This window comes from Prosopis cineraria, unplaced genomic scaffold (assembly GCF_029017545.1).
Source record: "Prosopis cineraria cultivar Desert tree isolate PC_DT_omini unplaced genomic scaffold, ASM2901754v1 PC9, whole genome shotgun sequence".
NCBI classification, from domain to species: domain Eukaryota; kingdom Viridiplantae; phylum Streptophyta; class Magnoliopsida; order Fabales; family Fabaceae; genus Prosopis; species Prosopis cineraria.
The window spans coordinates 4010224-4020843 of record NW_026555340.1 but is presented as its reverse complement, the minus strand read 5'-3'; the positions used below and the strand labels follow the sequence as shown (position 1 = coordinate 4020843).

The window sequence follows — 10620 nt, the reverse complement described above, 5'->3', positions numbered from 1 at the left end:
TAAAACACATCACTAAGGCTAATAGATTTGTAAGTCTTTGAAGGATTTTGGATTATGTCCTTTTGGAATCAATGTGATGTAAGACTTATTTAAGACCATAAGAATACGCTTATAGTACCAAAAAGAATTTACCATGGAATAAACACCTTACATCACAACATTATGATAGTTTTGAAAAAAAACTTTTTATGAAAACTATCCTTTAGAAGAGCAAAGATAGCATATCTGACCTCAAATTTTAAATAGGAGACAATAAGAACCGGATATTAAGTCTTCAAGTTGTAGGGGAAAAAATAATTGAATTCTTGTAGACGGTCTTGTTGTGAGTAATCAACCACATAGTAAGAGAAGGCTTCTATGGTCTCTGCCTTGTCTAGGAAAAATAGTCGAGGAACATGAACTACACCACTTTCTGATTAGAAGAGTCAAAACACAAAGTCACACTATAGATCACATCCACTAGATCAAGGTTGGCTTCTACGTTCAATAAATGACATGCTTTTTATTTCAAACATTATTTTTATTATCAAGGCAATAAAAAGCACATGAGAAGGCTGGTGAAATGTGCTCATCATAGGCAATACTTAAGAAACTATATGCTCAGTAAGATGCTTAAAATCCTAGACTTTCAAATTGAAATGCTATATGGAATCCCCATTCCGGTGGCTCCAACTCCAGAAAAGGGCTTCATCAATTCATACGGCACCATCCCAACACCATTCCTATTCCTCAAACCAGAATCCCGATTCCTTGAATCAATAATCCTTTCAATCTCCTTCAACCTCCCATGAAACCTCTCAAAAGCAGCCTTCACATTCTCATCTTCACCCCACGAATCGTCCACAAATTCCCCAATATACTGATCGTCAGGCGAATGTTCTGATAACAACCTTAAGACCGCCATAACCAAAGTCGCTTGGATCTGTGATGGAAAACACTCCAGAAGTGTATCTTCAGGTTTGTTCACAAATTTCTCCCATTCTTCATTTGTAAGATCTTCTGTAGGCATTTTGGTTCTAGCGATTGAGGGTCTGTTAGGGAAATACCCTCCATAAGCGTATTGAGCAAAATCGACTGATGCATGATGAGCTGAGGCAACCCAGGCAATAGTAGTGATGATCTCAATTAGGTCTTTAGTGGTTTTGAGAGTTGGCCACCATGGCTATTCTTTTTTGTCTCCGTGACCTATGGTTCGGATTTCAGTCCACCATGATTGGAGCTCATGATCTAAATAGATGAGGCTAGGGTCTGGATAGTAGTGGGTGACATAATCTGTGACCCATGATTTTAGGGCATCCCAGATGAGAAGGCCATCATTGGCAAAAGGGTAGTCTTCAATTGCTAGCTTTAGAGCATGTGGTGCACTAGGATCTTCCACTGCCATTCCCCTGTTAGTACACCAAAAGGAGGTGGCTGATTAATTTTGAATCCACAAGTCAATGATATATATTCAAATCTAAAATTTGATTGGAAAAACATTCTATTTCTGTGACAAGAAAAGCAGGATATGTAATATCTTTTGGAACCTTGTTATCATCACTATTTCATAGCAATTGGGGCTTGCCATTTTAGTTATTATGGCCATTTTAGCTGTAGAGAGATAAATGAAAATTTGTTTGATCAGTTTTAACTATATAAAACGTGATAATTGAGTTAATATAATTGAGAAAGAAGTATTTAATTTTCATTATGTAAGTTTTTGGAGTTATTTTCTAGTTTTGAAAGTTAACATCTGTAGAATATTTGCAAATGGCTTAATGCTTGAAGCAAACTTCTTACTCGTATTATGCCATTAATGGGTTTGTTGAATTAGTAGTAAAAGGTGGCATTTGTCCTTGACTAATTGGGCTCAACTTTGGGAATTAAAAGATGGAATTCATTGAAAAAACTTACATATATATACTTAAATTTATTTGTTTTAAATTACATCAAGATATGAGAATTTTTAATATGTTATTTATTCTATAACAAACTCTTGCTATTATTATTTTTAATTTAACCCAAACAAAACCTAACCAATAGTTAAAAAAGAGGTGAATAATGTGGTTTAACATAAACGGAACTGAACTTGTAAAATAACGATCTTATTGGGTTTTTGTATAGTAAAGAAGAAACAAAACATGAACTTTGTACCTGTGAATAAGATCGTTGGGGAGACCCTGTAAATCAAACCGCCAAAACTGATCATATACCACAGAGCTAAGCTCCATAGAATATTTTTTCGGAGAGAAAGAGATCTCAATGGTTCCACTTGCACTGATAAGCACTTCACAGGGCAAGGGCATTGATTTCCATTGTGTATCTCAAATGAGGATGCAACAATCTGTAGATTGGATGCATGGCACTCAATTGTCTATGTGTTGCAATTATAAAGGGCTCGACAGCACAGTGAGTTCTTAGCCTGTGAAGAATCAATCAAATGGTATGGTCAACTATTTCATGTGCATTAAAATTCAGTATACCCGATGCACCATCATTGATATCGGACTCGGACCCTGCAGTACTTAAGAGGGTAAATCTAGAGAGAAACAGAATTAGATGAATGGATCTCACCTCTGTACAAGTGAGTTTCACAAAAGTGAAATCCACATTTCTATGATTATCTCTCTCTAACTTCACCCACCTAGTGCTTTTTTTAATAAAATTGTCGAATCTCATATTGTGTATAAGAAAGAGGATAGTATGATGGTGATACATACCAATGGCTTACAAGTTCATGGTAGCCAGAATCATGAGCAAGAACGTGAGCTTTGGCCAACCTCCAAAGCCAAAGAGAGGTTGAATGGCTATTAAGCGTGAAAACTTGCTTCCATTGTGGTTTCCCATTTAGGGGTGGTGTGGTCAGTTCAATAGCTAGTGGCTTCAGTGTGCCTTGTGTGGTGAGAAAGAAAAGCGTTCTTGATCCATAAAGTGTTGTGCATTCAATCTCTCTCACTCTCCCAACAAATGGAAGCAATAAATCATGGTAATCTAAGATGAATAACTTCTTCTCTATGGCCTGCATATGTTTAATAGTTTAATGATGATATGTTCGTCAATAAAGCTTTACATCTTGTTTGGCTTATTACCTCTTCAACTGTCTTGCTGCCATTGATCTGTTGCTCAATCACTTCTCTGGTGATTGCTGATTCTGGAGGACCATAGATTTTTGGGTCTAGTTTACTTCTCAGTGGCCATTCCTACGTTTTTTTTTTTTTTTTGGATAAGAAAAACCAACAATACAAATATTGGAATATGTGATATGGATTGCGAAATATGAAACGAGTATCATATCAAATAGGTGTTCAATACAAGTAGATAATACATTTTCTAAATTAAAATGCATCAGTACTACATAATGAGCCAAATATTTTCTGACAACCATGTTATACCTCAACTAACTCAGTGCTATATGGATTGACACCAGCCAGAGTCTCCCGAGCAAATTCCTCATCTGAAATCCAAAAGAAGCTATCCCCTGCATTTCCAAAGCTTAGAAATTACAATCATGACAAAAATCTATGCTCAATGACCATATTGGTACAAATGTTGTCAAAATGGAGAAAACACTAAAGAGTGTGTGTTTTTGTACTTTTACGACTTGTGGACATTTGTGGTTGAATTTCTCTTACGTGAACTTACACACGTCTTGTGTTTTTTTATTTGAGAAACTAATATCAAATATGTAATGACTTTAATCTGAGTATTGTTTTTAATTTGAGACAGGTGTACATGCTGACTTTTAACAGTTTCAAGCGCATCAAAGCGCAAGATTTGGTCACTGTCAGAAGCAGCCTTGATGAGAGCGGGAATGATTCTTTGAAGCAATCCATTGTTCTTAAAGCTGTGGAACAGAGAAGCCATCTTTGAAAAGCATGTTTATGTCTTCGAAGCTTGAGAATACAAAATTTTCATTGGCCACCACTGAGTTTAAGGATTGTAAGATTGCTTTCAATCCTGATAAAGCTGTTGTTCCTGTGAATTGTGTTTGCTTTGCCTCTCCAAATGCTTCATCCCTAGGAACATACACATTTACACTCTTCTTCTCAGATAATGGATCTGTATAGCCAGCAAATAAATTAAGTTTTAGACCGCATAATGTTATAGAGACTTGTACTTGAGAAAGGGCAAGGATTTTTGGGCTTTCAAATGCTTTTCTTTTTCATTCATAAGAGTTAAATTGTCACGGGGGCATAATATAAATACATATATAACCACTCTCTGGTTTGGTCTATCTAAGAAAAGCCTTAAATTCAAGGGACATTTTAGTTGAGATGTTAAAGATACAATAAACAAATAACAATAACAATAATTTAAGGATTAAAGGCAATTTCACCCTTAGATTATAGATCAAGAAGCCTTTTGGACACTAAACTCATTTTTAATGTAATGTATTCTTTTAACTTTTGAAAATGGTATAATATCACCTATATTATTAACAAAAATTATTTTTTTAGGAAATTCCAAGAAAATGATAACAAAAATTATAGAAAATGGCTGAAAAAAACCACATAAAAAGACTGAAAAACTTTTCTCTGTGCTTTTTTTTTTGTGACTTTTGATGTCTTTTCTGCAATTTTTGGTTAAATAACAGGAGTTAACTGGAAATATTAAAGAAGAACATTATACAAAAAAATGAGCTTAATGTCCAAATGTTATTAGACTTATTTAAAGAGAAATTTTTCATTTAAGCCTAAATTTAAGAGAGAATGACAGATAGATTATAATAAGACTAATTAATTTAAATTAGATCTCAAGTGTTAAACTTTAAGAATTTACAAGTTCGTTTCTCAATTTTGTAACTTCATCGCGATGAATTTGCAACTTGTTTTTTAAATTTTAATGTAGTTGACTGTTACAATTTGCCTAAGAGAATACTCTTGAAAGTTGTTGAACGTGATCTCTTAATTAATAATATTCCTAAAAGCTTGATAAATAATAGAGCACAATGGTGTCTTGCAATCCATGTAGCCGACCCCACCTAGTGGGATAAAGGCTTGTTGTTGTTGACTGTTACAATTTGAAATATAAGTTGTAAATTCATTACAATGAAATTATAAAATTAAAAGTCAAACTTATAAGTTCTTAAAATTTAGTTCTTAAAATTTAATTTGAATTAATTAATTTTTTTGAGAGCTATCTGTCATTCTCTTTTAAAATTAAATCACTAAAATTAAAACTAAACAATTGAATGACAAGAGATTGCGTTCGACACCTGCGCGGGAGTGTTTTCGACAAGCACGACATCGTCTAGGATAAGGATGCTGTTTGCCACCAAGAACTGGTCTTCTGAGATTGATTTCTGTGTCAGGGTCGCCAAGGTCATTGTAGACATCATAATCATATATTCTATCTGACTTTTCGCGTTCTCCTTCTCCATCCCCTCTAAGAACCGCCAGCTCCTCTTCTCTCAGCCTTTTTAATCCACTTGGTGTTTTTGATGGCAAGTATGACTGCTTCACGTTTATAATGCATTCATACAAGACGTGTTAATTGAAATTTTAAGAAAAAATTGCCTTCAGCTTAGAATTTCTTATATTTTTATTTAAGTCTAAGAAACTTTGTAACAACTAAATAATAGTTTTCTGGACAAAAAACTAAATCAATAGTTAGCTATCCCTTTTTTTTTTTTTAATATTTCTCACATCATCATTCTATTAAAAACAATTATATTATTAGTCGTTGAATTAAATTGAGAAAGATTAGAATTTTTTTAATGGTAAAATCAGTAAAAACAAAAAAAACAAAAACACATACACGTATAAGTAGGGCTAGGTCCCCATCCCTATGATTAGGTTAGGTCCCCATCTCATCCAACATATGGCCTAACAAATTAATATTTCAGAGAGAAAAAATTTGTTAATATTCTTAATAAAATTTAAGGTTAGTAAATATAGGATCAAGGAATGGAGATCCTCTAAAGTTATTGCAAAGGTGCAGTTGTGAGAGAGAGAGGAAGGGGAGCACTCACTTCTTTTCCGTTTTTTTTTTTTTCCTTTTAGATTGGGTGCTGTATGTGTATGTGAATTTTATTGTGTAAATTTATCGTTATATTAAAAATAATCTTATTTAAAATATAGTTGATACTCTTTTTGCTAGAATTAACCTTCGTTATGTGGGGTATTGTATATATTTTTGACATGAGTAAGGAATACTCATTTTTTATCTATATATTACACATTAAAATTGAATATATATCATTTAAATTTTAATTAGACTTTATTATATAATTTTAGTATATTTATTTCAAGATAATAAAAATAAAAATGAGAAAATTGTCTAACTTTTAATTTTTTAAAGAAAAAATAAGTTTCAACTTTAAAATTTAAAAAATAACAAAAAACTTCATGCCACTCAAATTATATCCAAACAATTCAAAATTGTTCTTATAAAAATCAAGAGTCCTTGAATCCTTGACCTTTATGATCATCCTATCTTGACCACCTCAAATAACTTTAGCTGGCTGACAATTATCTTATAAAAAAATAATTAACTTCCTTATCTAGAAATAAGCACAAAATCAAACTCTTACTGTGCCACATGATAATTACAGGAAATTTGCATACAAGATTAGGGTATGAGTCAGTAGCTTGAAACAAAATTACAACTAAATTTACTTTGAAATTAAAGAGGGGAAAAATACTTAGTTAAAAAAACAGAGAAGGGGCACATAAGGGTGCATCGGGAAAGATTACAAAAAGGGTATATAAATTTAAACTTACTCTTGATATTTTGTACCTTTTAAAATAAAAAAAATTAAATTTAAAAATTTATTAGATACGTAATATTTTAACAATCAAGATAAAATATATAAAATATATTTATATAAAAGATTATATTAACTTGTTTAATATAACTTTTTTAAAAAAAGTAATTTTTTTATGAGAATAAAAATGATGATCAATCAACTTATATTACTACAATTGTAATGTAATTATTATTTTTAATTATCATTAAATAATTACTTTTAAAAACATTTAATCTTTAAATAAAATTATCTTGCACAATGCCTCCGGCCTCACGCACACAACCGTACAATGCATGCTGGAAGGGATTTATTTTAATTGTTTACTTTTTTTTTTTTTTTTTTGCATAGGGAAATCTAATATAGGCCAAAAACGTCAAGAGAACAGCAGAAACATTGGTAGGGACGGGGGAGATCAGTAGGAACAACGGCTCCGCCAACTTTTTAGTTTTTTTAAGTAAAATATAGAGATTTATATTTTTAATTTTTTAAGTTGGTGTATTATTGAAGTCTTAAAAATATTAAATGAAATTCTCATTTCAATTTTATATATACTTTTTTATGCATATATAATCTAACTGTTTCAATAGTTTAAATATATAATTACATATGATTTACTTATTTTTAATAAAATAATGTTACAATTGCTCTTAACATATTGATGTCTTTGATTTTAGTTTCATTTTATATTTGATGGAAGAAATTATGAAAATTATTATTAATAAATTTTGTCAAGCATTACAGCAAAAATCCCAATATATATTTAATATTATGTGCTTAATATCTATCATAAAATTACTTATCTAAAAGTTAAAAGGTTATTATTAAGATATATTCTTTTAGGAAAAAAAGATTTTGTAATAACCAAACTATTAAAATTTATTATATGAATAATTTTTAATATGATATATTTAAATCTCATTGATATAAAAAATTTGTGGTTATTGAGCACTATTATCATATTGATATATTTATTTATTATAATTATTAATTAAAAGAATTAAATAGTAAAATCAGTAAGTAAGTAATATAGTTTTTTAAATTAAACAAAACTTTAGATTCCAACAATTCATTTAAATATTCAATACTTATGGAAAAAAATAAAATTTTTACCAATTTAATGATAGTTTATATTGAGAAAGAAATTGATAAAATTTTATCATATATATGATAATTAATTATTATTATTATATCATGAAAAATTGATGAGCAAAATTTAAAAAATATATATATATATATATTTATATATATATTTATTTTTCTTATGCACTTTTAAAAGTAAATATAAATATATATGTTAAAATATTTAAGTTATATTAATGATATATATATATATATATATAATTTTTTTTATTATCACGTATGCTTTGTTATTTCAATCATTTAATATAATTTTCTAGTTCCGTCTCTGAACAGAAACCCAAGCATAATAGAGGACGAATGCCTCATCATCCAGTGCCTTCTTATTTTTTAAAGTTTCTTAATCTAATTCTTAATATTTTATAATTCATGTAATAGATTTTTTAAAGTTAATTTCTCAATCCAGTGCCTTCTTAATATTTTATAATTCATGTAACGGATAAGAGTGCAAGCTACTTCCTCTTTAAATAGTAAGTACCTAATAGATAATTAAGATAAATTTAAAAGATTAAATTAATAAAAATTAAACTTAAGGTACAATAATTGAAGCAAACTAAATACAAGGAATTAAAAGTCATTGTCCTTTTGTATATCATGCTTAAGGAGTGCTAATTACCTTATTACTGAAGAAGATTCTCTCGAGCAAGCCATCATGTCTGGGCTGAATCACTATCTTCTTCATAAGCATCTCACAGTGATGCTCATTCTCCACAGCAACATGTCACGAATGATATCTTCGTGACCATGTAAAGACCAATGTATTGAACGATCCACTGGTTAGCCTCGCACAATATGGGTAAAGGGGCGACATTGGCATTGAATGCGTTCTGCCTCAGTCTTCGGGCTGAGTGCACAACTGGTCGGGGGCTAGTGCCGCCTCCTTGATGAGCCCATGTCAGGGCGAAACCAGTGTAATTCGTATGTGATAAGGCTTGTCCTGAGGATTATGGGGTCCTCGGGACGCCGTACAGGCGCCGTGTGTTACGCCAGACTCTCAGCCCGTGATAGAGTGGTATCAGAACGGGACGTACTTTACTGTCGTGTGCCTGTGGAGTCCCACGTTGGGACTAGTGGACCTCGACACCGCTCCAAAGCCTGCGAGGTGCAGGTGGGTCCAAAAGTAGGGACCGGGCGGGAAGGTTGGCCGTGGTCGACTCCACTCCTGTTGGCTCGCGGGTGCGAGTAGGTTCGAAGAGTGTAGGACTCGGGTGGCCATTCAGCAGTAAGCTGATGTGTTTGTGGCAGTACTGTACGTGCGATCCTTGGGCGGAGTCTTTCTCCCCTAGCACGAGGGCGTGCTGGATTGGGTGTGGGAGAATGTCACGAATGATATATTCATGACCGTGTAAAGACCAATGTATTGAACGATCCGTTGGTTAGCCTCGCACAATATGGGTAAAGGGGGTGATATTGGCATTGGGTGCGTTCTGCCTCAGTCTTCGGGCTAAGTGCACAACTGATCGGGGGCTAGTGCCGCCTCCCTGATAAGTCCATGGCAGGGCGAAACTAATGTGATTCGTATGTGGTAAGGCTTGGTCTGAGGATTATGGGGTTCTCGAGATGTCACATGGGTGCCGTGTGCTACGTCAGACTCTCAGTCCGTGACAAATAGCTCCCACCTATCCAAAATCTCCAGATATCTCAAATGACGTCTCGTACTCCACCTCCTCCTCTTTCGTCTCCTTCTTTTCTGCATATCCTTTGATTCTCTTCTCAGAATTCGTCTCTTCAATCACAAAACACAACAAATTCAGATTCCAAGTGTTCTTTAGCAAAAGATCTGAAAATCAACCGACACTACTTCGTCCATTCATGAAGTTTCTTCAATCATCCAGAACAAAAAATTCAAATTCAAACTATTCATTACCAAAAGATCCGGTAAATTGCTTTGATTCGAGCATTATTTCAACGTATTACCAAAGAACTACTCCACATTTCCCTTTTTTTGGCTTTCATGACTTCATCGATCACTTGAATCATTCAGTACAGAAAAATTAAGTCCGAAGTATTCATTAACGAAAGATCCGATACTGAGAGAATAATCCAGGAAGTTTCTTAAAATACGCTTAACCTGTATTTTACGAATTCCAAAACCTGAAAGGAACTCTTACTTCAAAAGATCTGAGTGATTACATCAAAATACACTTACTAGGATCAAGCTGGAAGCTAATTAGCTCCAAGAGAAGAGATTTTCCGGCGAAATCTGTGAAACCATCGAGGCCTGCAGTTACAACACTGGACAGAAGACCACTAGCTGTTTGTTGAATTGTCACAGTGGCTTTCATTTTGTGAGATTCTGACTTGTTCGTGGCATTGCGGTTCGCACCGGCCATCTCTGTATTGTGATAATGGTTCTTAGAGAAAGAGAGTCTTGCTTGAATGGTCACAATGGCTTTCACTGAGGTATTTAATGGCTTCAGGTTGCAAGCGAGTGTGCTCTACTCCCTTAGACTACAATAAAGTGGGATTCGCATGACCAGTACCGTGGGCTTATCACTTATAGATAAGAAATTATATTAAAGTATCACATAAAAAAATTAATTATTATAAAATTTGTTAACAATTAAATTAAATTATATTAATTATATAATTAGTTATCAATATAATTTCATTTAGTTATCTATAAATTTTACAGTAATTAATTTTTATGTTTGGGTTTGTAATTTTCCTTACAATTATAGGTGCTATGGACCGTCCATTTTTCGCTAACAAAATCTCTAATAATTTTAAATATATAAAAATTATAAAAAATAATT

General features: G+C 32.6%; 2 pseudogenes; both read right to left on the bottom strand.

The window, feature by feature from the left end:
* Positions 1-477: 477 nt before the first annotated feature.
* Positions 478-2379, bottom strand: LOC129320750 (linoleate 13S-lipoxygenase 2-1, chloroplastic-like; annotated as a pseudogene).
* A 94-nt stretch (positions 2380-2473) lies between these two features.
* Positions 2474-10197, bottom strand: LOC129320388 (linoleate 13S-lipoxygenase 2-1, chloroplastic-like; annotated as a pseudogene).
* Positions 10198-10620: the final 423 nt, after the last annotated feature.